Genomic DNA, 14,883 nt, shown 5'->3' on the forward strand with positions numbered 1-14,883 from the left:
CATTATCCAACCTCGGCTTCACTGACTCTGTATCTCTCTGGCCGTTCAGTCTCAGTCTCCTTCGCGGACTCCTCCTCCCCCTCCCATCCGCCAACTGTAGGGGTTCCTCAAGGGTCAGTTCTCATTCCCCTTCTGTTCTCCATCTACACTCACTCCCTTGAGAACTTATTCTCTCGCATGGCTTCAACTATCTATGCGGATGACTCCCAAATCTACATCTCCACCCCTGTTCTCTCCCCCTCCCTTCAGGCTGGCATCTCCTCCTGCCTGCAGGACGTCTCCACCTGGATGTCTGCCCGCCACCTAAAACTCAACATGTCCAAGACCGAGCTCCTCATCTTCCCTCCCAAACCCCGTCCTCTCCCTGACTTTCCCGTCGCTGTGGACGGCACCACCATCCTTCCCGTCTCACAGACCCGCAACCTCGGTGTCATCCTCGACTCAGCTCTCTCATCCCACCCATCCAGTCCATGACCAAAGCTTGCCGGTCTCACCTTCACAATATCCCCAAGATCCGCCCTTTCCTCTCCATCCAAACCGCTACTTTATTGGTACAATCTCTCATCCTATCCCGACTGGATTACCGCTTCAGCCTCCTTTCTGATCTCCCATCCTCCTGTCTCGCCTCACTTCAGTCTATACTTCACTCTGCTGCCTGGATGATCTTTCTACAGAAACGCTCTGGGCATGTCACCCCTCAAAAATCTCCAGTGTTTGCCTATCACCCTCCATATGAAGCAAAAACTCCTCACCATTGGATTCGAAGCTGTCCATCCCTTTGCCCCCTCCTACCTCACCTCCCTTCTCTCCTTCTCCAGCCCAGCCCGCACACTCCGCTCCTCTGCCGCCGCTCACCTCCTCACTGTGCCTCGTTCTCGCCTGTCCCGCCGTCGACCCCTGACCCACGTCCTACCTCTGTCCTGGAATGCCCTTCCTCCTCAAATCCAGCAAACGGTCACTATCTCCCCCTTCAAAGTCTTACTGAAAGCTCACCTCTTCCAAGAGGGCTTCCCAGACTAAGCCCCCCTTTTCCTCAGCTCCCTCTCCCCCCCACCGTCGCCTTGACTGGCTCCCTTTGCTCTCCCCCCCGACCCCATTGAACTTATGTACATATGCGTATATCTAAAATTCTATTCATTTCTATTGAATTTATAGATATACATATATAAAAATATATAATAAATATAATATGATATATATATCCATAATAAATGATATATAATATATATTGAATTCATTTATATTGTCAGCGTGTGACTGTAGGCAAGTCGCTTAACTTCTCTGTGCCTCATCTGTCAAATGGGGATGAAGACTGTGAGCCTCACATGGGACAACCTGATGACCCTGTATCTACTCCGGCGCTTAGAACAGTCCTCTGCACATAGTACGCGCTTAACAAATACCAACATTATTATTGATGCCTGTTCATTTGTTTTGATGTCTGTCTCCCCCCCTTCTAGACTGTAAGCCCGGTGTGGACAGGGATTGTCTGTCTTTATTGCTGAATTGTACTTTCCAAGCACTTAGTACAGTGCTCTGCACACAGTAAGCGCTCAATAAATACCATTAAATGAATGAAGAAGTGGCTTGCTCAAGGCCAGACAGCAGACAGATGGCGGAGACTATGAGCCCGTTGTTGAGCAAGGATTTTCTCTATTTGTTTCTGAATTGTACCGTCCAAGCGCTTAGAACAGTGCTCTGCACACAGTAAGCGCTCAATAAATACGATTGAAGGAATGAATGATTAGAACCCATGACCCTCTGACTCCCAGGCCTGTGCTTCATCCACTGCTTCTCTCTACTGTTACCAAACTGATCCAAGCATTTCTCCTATCCCACCTTGACTACTGCCTCAGCCTCCTCGCTGACCTCCCTGCCTCCTGTCTCTCCCCGTCTCCAGTCCGTACTTCACTCTGCTGCTCAGATCGTTTTTCCAAAAACACCATTCGGTCCATGTTTCCCCACTCAAGAACCTCCAGTGGTTGCCCCTTCACCTCTGCATCAAACTCCTTGCACCCTCCTACCTTACTTCACCGATCTACTACATCTCAGCTTGTACGTAGTAAGCGCTTGATAAATATCATTATTATTATTATTATATTTAATAATATAAAATCCCCAGATCCACATCCTCCCCCTGGGTTGAACTCCCTTCCGCTTCATTTCCAACAAACCACGATCTCTCCCCACCTTCAAAAGCCTTTAATCACATCTCCCAGAGGCCTTCCCCAACTAAATTCGGTTGCCTATCGACCTCCGCTCCAAACGAAAACTCCTCACTCTAGGCTTCGAGGCTCTCCGTCACCTTGCCCCTTCCTACCTCTCCTCCCTTCTCTCTTTCTACCGCCCACCCCGCACGCTCCGCTCCTCCGCCGCCCACCTCCTCGCCGTCCCTCGGTCTCGCCTATCCCGCCGTCGACCCCTGGGTCACGTCCTCCCGCGGTCCTGGAACGCCCTCCCTCCTCACCTCCGCCAAACTGATTCTCTTTCCCTCTTCAAAACCTTACTTAAAAATCACCTCCTCCAAGAGACCTTCCCAGACTGAGCTCCTCTTCCCCCTCTACTCCCTCTGCCATCCCCCCTTTACCTCTCCGCAGCTAAAGCCTCATTTTCCCCTTTTCCCTCTGCTCCTCCACTTCTCCCTTCCCATCCCCACAGCACTGTACTCGTCCGCTCAACTGTATATATTTTCGTTACCCTATTTATTTTGTTAATGAATTGTACGAGATGTTCTTCCCCTTGACGCTGTTTAGTGCCATTGTTCTTGTCTGTCCGTCTCCCCCGATTAGACCGTAAGCCCGTCAAACGGCAGGGACTGTCTCTATCTGTTGCTGACTTGTTCATCCCAAGCGCTTAGTACAGTGCTCTGCACATAGTAAGCGCTCAATAACTACTATTGAATGAATGAATGAATGAGTACCAAACCAAGGAAAGTCACAAGAAGGGACGAAAAGATTTCCAGCTTTTATTGTCATAAGTAAGGTTCCCTAATCCTAATGCCCCACTTCAAGTAATTTCCTGGAACGATGCGAATTGAAGGAGCTCCAGCCTTGGGAGGGAGATTTCATTAGTTCAGTAACCATTTGCTGTAAAAATCTGTTCTTGCTTTCACCCAAATGTTTGTCATAAAAATTTCAGGCGGCTGTTCTCAATTGGCTCCATCTGTAAAGAATCATCTTTAATTTCCCATCCTAAAAATTTGAAATCCAAACCCTAAAAAGCTTTCACGTGTTTCCAGTTAGAAAAAAATCTCTCTAGAATGTCCTCCTCCATCTCCATCCAAATCGCTACAGTGCTGATCCAAGCACTTACCCTGTCCGACCTCGACTACTGCATCGGTCGCCTGGTCAACTTGCCTGCCTCCGGTCTCTCTCCACTCCAGTCCGTGCTTCCTTCCGCTGCCCGGATCATTTTTCTAAAACGCCGTTCGGTCTGTCTCCCCGCTCCTCAAAGACCCCCACCGGTTGTCCGTCCATCTCTGCTTCCAACAGAAACTCCTTTCCGTCGGCTTTAAGGTACTCACTCTAGGCTTCATGGCTCTCCGTCACCTTGCCCCTTCCAACCTCTCCTCCCTTTTCTCTTTCTACCGCCCACCCCGCACGCTCCGCTCCTCCGCCGCCCACCTCCTCGCCGTCCCTCGGTCTCGCCCGTCCCGCCGTCGACCCCCGAGCCGCGTCCTCCCGTGGTCCCGGAAGGCCCTCCCTCCTCACCTCCGCCAAACTGATTCTCTTCCCCTCTTCAAAACCCTACTTAAAACTCACCTCCTCCGAGAGGCCTTCCCAGACCGAGCTCCCCTTCTCCCTCTACTCCCTCTACCACCCCCCCCTTCACCTCTCCGCAGCTTAACCCTCTTTTCCCCCCATTTCCCTCTGCTCCTCCCCCTCTCCCTTCCCATCCCCTCGGCACTGTACTCGTCCGCTTGACTGTATATATTTTCATCACCCTATTTATTTCGTTAATGAAATGTACATCGCCTCGATTCTATTTAGTCGCCATTGTTTTTACGAGACGTTCTTCCCCTCGACTCTATCGCCATCGTTCTCATCTGCCCGTCTCCCCCGATTAGACCGTAAGCCCGTCAAACGGCAGGGACCGTCTCTATCTGTTGCCGACTCGTTCATTCCAAGCGCTTAGTAGAGTGCTCTGCACATAGTAAGCACTCAATAAATACTTTTTTTTTTTAACTCATCTCCTTCCTACCTCACTTTGCTGATCTACTACAACCCAACCAGCTCACTTTGATCCTCTAACACCAACTACTCAATGTGCCTTCATTTCATCCTTCCCACCACTGAGCTCATGCTCACACCCTCCCTCCTGCCTGGAACTCCCTCCCTCTCCATATCCAACAGGTCACCATTCTCCCTATCTTCAAAGCCTTACTAAAATCGTGCCTCCACCAGGAAGCCTTCCCTGACCAACCTCATCCTCCTAAAGACTGGGGTAAATAGAAGATAACCGGGTTAGACAATCCCCATCCCTCATGGGGCTCACAGTGTGGGGACAAGGAGTAGGTTTTGAATCTCCACTTTATAGATGAAGACACTGGGACAAAAAGAAGTTAAGAGACTTGTCTAAGGTCACACAGCAAGCCAGGGGCTAGACTGGGATTAGTACCCAGAGAGCAGCGTCGTGGCTCGGTGGAAAGAGCACGGGCTTTGGAGTCAGAGGTCATGAGTTCGAATCCCAGCTCTGCCACTTGGCAGCTGTGTGACTGTGGGCAAGTCACTTAACTTCTCTGTGCCTCAGTTACCTCATCTGTAAAATGGGGATTAAGACTGTCAGCCCCACGTGGGACAACCTGATTCCCCTGTGTCTACCCCAGCGCTTAGAACAGTACTCTGCACATAGTAAGCGCTTAACAAATACCAACATTATTATTATTATTATTACCCAGTCCTATGCTCTTTCCACTAGACTACTCTGCATCTCAATATACTCATAAAAGCGATTTTTGAGGGGGAAAAAATCAGCGTTTTGCAGCTCCATCCCTTCTTATCCACCCATAAGGACCCTACCCAGGCTCAAATGCTTGACAGTTCATGCCTGGATTACTGTATCAGCCTCCTCACTGGTCTCTCTGCCTCCGACCTCTAATCCCATCTGTCCGTACTCCACACTATCGTTTAGGTCACTTTCCTGCAGTGTTTCTCCCACACGTCTCTCCTCAAAACCCTCTAATCATTGGCCATCAAACCCAGGCTTCTTACTCTGGGCTTCAAAAATTCTCTACCTTACTTCCTGTAAACCCGTCAACGGGCAGGGACCGTCTCTATCTGTTACCCATTTGTCCATTCCAAGCACTTAGTACAGTGCTCTGCACATAGTAAGCGCTCAATAAATACTATTGAATGAATAATAATGTTGGTATTTGTTAAGCGCTTACTATGTGCCGAGCACTGTTCTAAGCGCTGGGGTAGACATAGGGGAATCAGGTTGTCCCACGTGGGGCTCACAGTCTTAATCCCCATTTTTACAGATGAGGGAACTGAGGCACAGAGAAGTTAAGTGACTTGCCCACAGTCACACAGCCGACAAGTGGCAGAGCTGGGATTCGAACTCATGAGCCCTGACTCCAAAGCCCATGCTCTTGCCACTAAGCCACGCTGCTTCTCGATGAAACTGTAAACTCCTAAAGAGCAAGAGCACGGGCTTGGGATTCAGAGGATGGGGGTTCTAATCCTGGCTCTGCCATTTGTCCGTTGTGTGACCTGGGGCAAGTCACTTCATTTCTCTGGGCCTCAGTTACCTCACCTGTATAATGGGGATTAAGACTGTGAGCCCCTTGTGGGACACAGACCGTGTCCAACCTGATTACCTTGTATCTACACCCTTGCTTAGTGCAGTGCCTAGCACATAGTAAGTGCTTAACACATATCATTATTATTACCATTACCAACTGTGCACCGTAGCACTCAATAAATGCGGTTGGTGGATTAATTATGCGGCTTCAGGTTCTATATCTGGTAAAAGTGAGGTTTAGGCCTTCGCTCATCCCTCTATTGCCCCGGGACACACAGCTTTAGCCTCCCCCAGACATCCAAACTCTCAAAATCCTTAATCGGAGCAGCTGTCAGATGGGGTAAGATGATCCTGGAGCTCTCACCCAGCCCATGGCATCTGTTTCCTTGAAAATCAGGGGGTGAACCCCTCAATCACAGCTTAGTGGATAGAGCACAGACCTGGGAGTCAGAGGTCATGGGTTCTAATCCCGGCTCCGCTACTTGTCTGCTGCGTGAGGTTGGGCAAGTTACTTCACTTCTCTGTGCCTCAGTTACCTCATTTGTAAAATGCGGATGGAGACTAAGAGCCCCACAAGGGACAGGGACTGTGGCCAACCCAATTTGCTTGTATCCACCACGGTGCTGGCTGCGGTGCCTGACACATTGTAAGAGCTTAAAAATACCATTAATAATAATACGTGGCTCAGGGGCAAGAGCCCGGGCTTGGGAGTCAGAGGTCATGGGTTCTAATCCTGACTCCACCGCTTGTCAGCTGGGTGACTTTGGGCGAGTCACAACTTCTCTGAGCCTCAGTGACTTCATCTGGAAAAGGGGGATGAAGACTGTGAGCCCCACGTGGGCCAACCTGATCACCTTGTATCCCCCCAGCGCTTAGAACAGTGCTTTTCACATAGTAACCGCTTAACAAATGTCATCATTATTATTAATAACAATATCAATTATTCATTATTGATGATAATATTATATATAATATCATATATTATATCATTATATAATATAGTATCGTATATAATAATATGATTATAATTATTAACATCTATTATTAATAATAATGACGTGTTGATGATGTTTATTATTATTATTATTAACAACAACATTATCATTAACACATGTGATTATTATTATATGATAATGTTTATTAGTAGTAGTAGTATTATCAACAACAAAAACATTATCATTAACACGTCATTATCATTAATAACAATATTTATTGTTTATTATTGATCATTATATTATACAGTATAATAATATATAGCGATATATAATAATGTATGCTATGATTATAATTATTAACATAAATTATTATTAATAATAATGACATGCGTCAATGATAATGTTGTTAATAATAATAATAATAAAATAGTAATAATGATAATCAGAAATGTCTTTTGGATCTGCCAAAGAGCCATGCATATCAGTTAACCACCAGCAGGGGGCAGCATTAGTCTGTTGTGTGCCGTGGATCGCTTTAATCAATCAATATATCCTATTTATTGAGCGCTTACTGTGTGCAGAGCACTGTACTAAGCAGTTGGCTTATTATTGAAGATGAGGGGTGAACCCCTGATTATTGTATTATTGTTTATTGTATTATAAAGTATTATATAACAGGGCTGATAGGCACATTTCCTGACCACAAGGAGCTTATAACTCAGATGGGGAGACAGGTAGAATTATATTAATTAATTCAAGTTGGTATTTGTTAAGCGCTTACTATGTGCAGAGCTCTGTTCTAAGCGCTGGGTGATACAGGGTCATCAGGTTGTCCCTTGTGACTCTCACAGTCTTAATCCCCATTTCACAGATGAGGTAACTGAGGCTCAGAGAAGTTGTGACTTGCCCAAAGTCACACAGCTGGCAAGTGGCAGAGTCGGGATTCGAACCCATAACCCCTGGCTCCCAAGGCCAGGCTCTTTCCACGGAGCCACGCTGCTTCTCAGAGCAGATTACAGAGATGTACGCAAGCGCTGTGGGGCTGAGAGAGGAGTGAAATAAGGGAGCAAATTCAAGGGCAAGAGAAATGCAGAAGGGAGTGGGAGAAGTGGAGACCCGGAACCCAACAGAAGTTCCCATTAGCCCCTACTCCTACCCAGAAAGGATAATAATGTTGGTATTTATTAAGCGCTTATTATGTACCGAACCCTGTTCTAATTGATCAGAAGCCCGAGGCCTTCTCATTGTACCAGAAGCATCGTGGCCCCGTGGTTAGAGCACGAGCCTGGGAGTCAGAGGACCTGGGTTCTAATCCTAGCTCTGCCACTTGTCTGCTGAATGACCTTGGGCAAGTCACTTTACTTCTCTGTGCCTCAGTTACCTCATCTGGAAAATGGGGATTGAGGCTGTGAGCCTTCTGTGCGACGGGGACGGTATTACGACCTGTAGATACAACCTGATTACCTTGTATCTCCTTCAGCACTCTCCATCTACACTCATTCCCTTGGGGAACTCATTCGCTCCCACGGCTTCAACTACCGTCTCGATGAAGATGACCTCCAAATCTACATCTCCTCCCCTGTCCTCTCCCCCTCCCTTCAGGCTCGTATCTCCTCCTGCCTCCGGGACGTCTCCACCTGGGTGTCCTCCCATCACCTAAAACTCAACACGTCCAAGGCAGAGCTCATCTCCCCTCCCAAACCCTGTCCTCTCGCGAACTTTCCCGTCACCGCAGGAGCACAAACCTCCTTCCGGTCTCACAGGTGTCATCCTTGACTCCGCTCTCTCATCCACCCCACGTACCCGATCCATCCCCGAATCCTGTCGGTCTCACCTTCGCCACATCGCTGAGATCCGCCCTTTCCGCTCCATCCAAACCGCTATCACGTTAGTGTGGTGAGCCCACGACAAGCTGCCTTATTAGTGACTGTTTGCCACTGCAAACAACAGGAAGGAAGAAAGGGGCAAAAGCACAGATGGGCTTTACCTGAGGCAGGTGACCGTGGGCCTAGGTGGGGCGGAGCATGGAGGAAAGCCGGCTTTCTCTCCCTGTTCTACCCAGGAAGGGACCCGGACCAATCAGTGACTGCCAGATAGAGACACAGCTGCAACACTTAAGGCAGATAAAAGGTGGTCATTTTGTAGCTCAAGGAGGTATTCAAGAAGGCAGAGGAGAAGCAAGAAGGTGAAGCCACCAGGAGAGTAGCAGAAGAAGCATGGGCAGAACGGGCTCTTTAGGCCACAGACTGGTATGGGGCCCTTGGGTGGTGGAGTGAGAGAGTGTATGTATGTGTCACTTCCTTACACATTGGTTAAAACTAACTCAAAAAACTTTCTACAGTAACCTTGGTGATCAGAGGTGTGGTTTGACTTTACCGTGCGTCGCCGAGGCTTCCCGGGTCCAGAAAGGTCCCGGTTGGTAGGACTCGGAGGGGGCTCGGTGAATACGGTCACTCATCCGAGCTCGACTACTGTAGGTAAAATGGGGATTAAGACTGTAAGTCCCACATTCATTCAATAGTGTCTATTGAGCGCTTACTATGTGCAGAGCACTGTATTAAGTGCTTGGAATGGACAAATCGGTAACAGATAGAGACAGTCCCTGCCCTCTGATGGGCTTACGGTCTAATCGGGGGAGACAGACAAAAACAATAGCAATAAATAGAATTGGGGCAACCTGATTAACTTGTATCTCCCCCAGTGCTTGGCACATAAGTGCTTAACAAATATGATGATTGATTATTCTGACTCCTAGGCCTGTACTTTATCCACTAGGCCATGCTACTGTGAAGGCAGCAGTAAAGGAAGGCAACAAGATGCCAGGGGGAGTGGTGGGCAGGGAGTGGAGACGTGGTCATCAAGGACTTAACATCCTGGGCATCAGAGGGGCATTACCCCCTGGTTTCAGCGCTAGGGGAGCAGGGCTATAATAATAATAATGTTGGTATTTGTTAAGCGCTTACTATGTGCAGAGCACTGTTCCAAGTGCTGGGAGAGATACAGGGTCATCAGGTTGTCCCTCGTGGGGCTCACAGTCATCATCCCCATTTTACAGATGAGGTAACTGAGGCCCAGAGAAGTGAAGTGACTTGCCCACAGTCACACACCTGACAAGTGGCAGAGCTGGGATTAGAACCCAGGACCCCTGACTCCTAAGCCCGGGCTCTTGCCACTGAGCCACACTGCTTCTCCCAATGATGCTATGCGCTGGAAGAGAAGCCCAGATAATAAAAGCAGTGTGGCTCACTGGAAAGAGCCCAGGCTTGGGAGTCAGAGGTCATGGGTTCTAATCCCGGCTCTGCTGCTTGTCAACTATGTGACCTTGGGCAAGTCATTTAACTTCCTCTGTGCCTCAGTTCCCTCATCTGTAAAATGGTGATGAAGACTGTGAGCCCCATGTGAGACAACCTGATTACCTTGTAACTACCCCAGCGCTTACAACAGTGCTTGGCACATAGTAAGTGCTTACCAAATACCAGCATTATTGTTATAATAGTTATTGCTCCTTGGTCTGTCTCTAACAGGATTCCTCTAGTTCCTACTGGGCTCCGGGATTGCACCGGAGGCTTCTTTAAATCTCTAACTCCATCTTCCGCTTAGAATTCTGGGCTAATTTTTAAAGCAGAATGAGAAATCTTTATGTCATGACCCAAGGCAAAAGTTTTCTTTTGAAAACTTCAGAGCCTGCCCTTAAATTGTGCCTCCACAGAGAACAAGTCTACCAGCTCTGTTATATTTTACTTTCTCAAGGGTTTAATAAAATAATGATGGTATAGCATGGTTTAGTGGAAAGAGCACGGGGTTGGGAGTCAGAGGTTGTGGGTTCTAATCCTGGCTCTGCCACTTGTCTCCTGTGTGATTTGGGGCAAGTCACTTCTCTGTGCCTTAGTTCCCTCATCTGTAAAATGGGGATTTAAGACCGTGAGCCTCACAGGAGACAACCTGATTACCTTCTATCTACCCCAGCGCTTGGAAGAGTGCTTGGCACATAGTAAGTGATTAACAAATACCTTCATTATTATTATTATTAAGCTCTTCCTCTGTGCCAAGCACTGTTCTGAGCACTGGGGTAGATACAAGGTAATCAGGTTGTCCCACATGGGGCTCACAGTCTTTAATTTTAAAGATGAGATAACTGAGGTACAGAGAAGTTAAGTGACTTGCCCAAGGTCACACCAAAGAGAAGTGGTGGAGCTGGGATTAGAACCCATATCCTCTAACTCCCAAGCCCAAGCTCTTTCCACTAAGCCATGTTGCTCTTCTAATACAGTGCTCTGCACACAATAAGCGCTCACTAAATATATTTAATGGATCGATTCCCTGGTAAGAGGGCAAAGGGAAGGGGAGAGAGACAGGGAGATCATCTCAGAGTCTATGCTCTTGGAGAGGGAAGAGGCTGGAAGCGAAGACTCTTTCCAGTTAACGACCCCTCCCAACATGACGGCCCATTTTGCTTCAAAGCGACTCTGCTTGGAACTGCTCATTCATTCAATAGTATTTATTGAGCGCTTACTATGTGCAGAGCACTGCACTAAGCTCTTGGAATGGACAATTCTGCAACAGATAGGACAATCCCTGCCCAGTGATGGGCTTACAGTCTAATCGGGGGAGACAGACAAAAACAATAGCAATAAATAGAATCAAGGGGATGTACAGGTCATTAACAAAATAAATAGGGTAGTAAAAATCTATACAAATGAGCACAGTGCTGAGGGGAGGGGGAGGAGCAGGGGGAAAGGGGGCTTAGCCGAGGGGAGGTAAAGGGGGGGCAGAGAGGGAGCAGAGGGAAAAGGGGAAGCTCAGTCTGGGAAGGCCTCTTGGAGGAGGTGAGCTCTCAGTAGGGCTTTGAAGAGGCTCATGTTTTGAACAGAAGCTCATGTTTTGCCTCCGTTCGCCGTTACTTTAGAATCTTCCACACAGAGAAAGTAGGGTGAAGTTAAACCCCCCTCTCGGGATCGCATCCAGAGAGTTTCCAGTCCTCTACCAGTCTCGGCTCTGGGAGGGAGAGTCAAGCGGAGGTCTATCCACTCCGTTCCTAGCTCGGCCGGTGGCTAGCGAGTGGAAGACAATCTGCTACAAGTCAAAACTCCCCTGTGCTGGGCAGCAGCTGCACAGGGGAGAGTCGAGGGCGGAGACTCAAGTTGACCCTGCGGAAGAAGGCGATGGTAAACCACTGCTGTATTTTTACCAAGAAAGCTCTCTGGATCCACTACCTGAACGACTGAAGACGGAGGTGGGGACGTTGTGGGAGAGATGTGTCCGTGAGTTTAGAAATGACTCGACGGGATGTGTCGAAACTGAGTAAGAACCTCGCTGATTCTTGGAGTGATGGTGGTCAATTTAGGTCATTTCTGCCTTGTTTCTGTGTGGTTCAAGAGCTCTCATCTCCTTACCTGGAGGTGCTAGGCTTTAGTTTAAAAGGGGCACTAAAAAATAACTTCATTCAATTGTATTGAGTGGCTTACTATGTGCGGAGCGCTGTACTAAGCGCTTGGAAAGTACAATTTGGCAACAGAGAAAACAGAAGCAGCATGGCTCAGTGGAAAGAACCTGGGCTTGGGAGTCAGAGGTCATGGGTTCGAATCCTGGCTCTGCACTTGTCAGCTGAGTGACTGGGCAAGTCACTTCACTTCTCTGTGCCTCGGTTACCTCATCTGTAAAATGGGACTTAACTGTGAGCCTCACGTGGGACAACCTGATTACCCTGCATCTACCCCAGTGCTTAGAACAGTGCTCTGTACATAAGCACTTAATAAATACCAACATCATTATTATTATCATCCCTATGCAACAGTGGGCTCAGACTAGAAGGGGGAGACAAGCGACAAAACAATACAAATAGACAGGCATCAAAAAGTAAGTGAATTCTAAGGTTCTAGCCCAAACCTTATTTATTCAGTTGATTATTTTCAAATACCTACTGTGTATCACAAGTGATTACATTGAGGTGTATTCTCTCTGATATTAAAGTGTAATTGCTCTTTATGGTGAGTGCTTTCTAATTTTAGGACTACACCTTCTCAAACTGACTTCCAACAAAAATCAAAGGACCTGTCTGCTGTGTGACCTTAGGCCAGTCACTTCCCTTCTCTGTACCTCATCTGTGAAATGGGGATTAAGACTGTGAGCCCCATGTGGGACATGAACTGTGTCCAGCCTGATTTAGCTTGTATCGACCCCGGCACTTAATACAATGCTTGGCACATAGCAAGCACTTAAAAAATAAAAATAAAAGAATTAATACAAGATGTTACCATATGGTTTGCTCCAATGGTTTCTTTTTCCCTTTTCTCTTCTGCCCTCCCTCCTTTAAAAAAAAAAAAAACAAAAAACAACCCAACTTTGATAGCATTCTCATCAGAAGCAGATAGGCTTGGGAATCAGAGGTCATGGGTTCTAATCCTTGCTCCACCACTGATCAGCTGTGTGACCTTGGGCAAGTCAATCCCTCTGCCACTTGTCAGCCCAGTGACTTTGGGCCAGTCACTTCTCTGTGCCTCCATTAACTCATCTGTAAAATGGTGATTAAGCCTGTGAGCCCCATGTGGGACAGCCCTTTATCTACCCCAGTGCTTAGAACAGTGTTCGGCACATAGTAAGTGTTTGCCAAGTGCCATCATTATTATCCAATTTAAAATTTACAACTTCCGTCATCCACGTGTCAAAATGAAAGTGTCCAGCTTTTCTTTTTAACATTTAGATTTTAATCATTTGCTGCACATATATCTCCCTTCCTAGCTGCCTGCCAAGCCAATTAGGCCAATTAACTGAGAAATTCATGGCCCCAGATCAGTCGAGGTATGTTAATGAAGGCGAACAAATAAGAGGGTTAATTTCTCTTGATTGTTCCTTAGTTAATGAAAAGAAGGGAACAGCGTGGGGGAATGACTTAGTGGTCAAAGAAGCCCCAGACTGCCTGGAAGCATGGGTTTCTCTTGCTGGTTCTGTCAGGCTTTTGAACTGTGAAGATTGGGCTTCCTGCAGTTTTACTTCATGAGTTTCTGCTTCACTGCGCTGTTGAAGCTGCCTTGGTGACTTTTTTTTTTCCTTTTTACTGCCTAGAAACACTTGCAATTTTCTGGCATTAGGTGAGAAGCAGCATGGCCTAATGGCTTGGAAGCCTGGGCCTGGGTTCTAATTCAGCCTCCACCATTTGTTTGCTATGTAACCTTGGCGAGTCACTAACTTCTCTGGGCCTCAGTTATCGCATCTGTGAAGTGGGGATTAAGACTGTGAGCCCCATATGGGTCGGGGACTGTCTCTAACCTGATTATCTTGTACCTACTCCAGGGCTTAGTACAATGCCTGGAACGTAATAAGCACTTAAAAAATAAGACATTAAAAAAAAAAAAGTGAGACCACCTCATCCTCTCCTGTTAATGCCCTGTGTCTGTGTGATTTGGGGCAAGTCATTTTACTTCTCTGTGCCTCAGTTACCTCATCTGTAAAATGGGGATTAAGACTGTGAGCCCCAGTGTGGTACAGGGACTGTATCCAACCTGATTATCTGTACCTACCGCCGGGCTTAGTACAATGCCTGGCACATAGTAAGCACTTAACAAATACCATCATCATTATTATTAATAATAATTCTCCCAGCTGCTAGGTTGGATGACCTTAACACACTTTTTTTTCTTCTGCCCAGCCTCCAACTCAGCTGTTTCTATTTCAAACAGTAGGAAGACTGAAAAATCAAGCTTTCCATGTATACAACCCGACCTTTTCGGGCCATTGGTAATTACCTCAAGGTTTTCTAGGATTGAGAGACTAATGGAAAAGAGGCATTGGGTTTTCTTCTCTTGTACTCTCTTGTTTTTCCCTCATTTTATTTTCCAAATGAAATTCTTGTGATCTGAGGAACTGGTGGTGGAGTCGGTTTCAGTTGGCACTTGCAAAAGGAAAAGCCAGTGGGAAAAATCCCATCTGCCAGCCAGTGAGGCAGAGAAATGGATCTTCGTTCACCTTTCCTTGGCCTCACCCCCACAAGTCACTCTCTTCTTGAGTTGCTAAGCTTAATTTTACACCGTAAGTCCACTCCATTTAGTTAACACTTTTGCTTGTAAGACACTCATCGGACAATTTTATTTTATTGAGCCCTCCTCCACTTAACACAGGTTCCCCCACCTCTACTCTTTCTCCCACTTCTTAAATTGTAAATTTCTGCATGGTATTTGTTAAGCGCTTACTGTTAATAATGGTGGTATTT

The sequence above is a fragment of the Ornithorhynchus anatinus genome, chromosome 4 (genome assembly GCF_004115215.2).
Source record: "Ornithorhynchus anatinus isolate Pmale09 chromosome 4, mOrnAna1.pri.v4, whole genome shotgun sequence".
NCBI lineage: Eukaryota > Metazoa > Chordata > Mammalia > Monotremata > Ornithorhynchidae > Ornithorhynchus > Ornithorhynchus anatinus.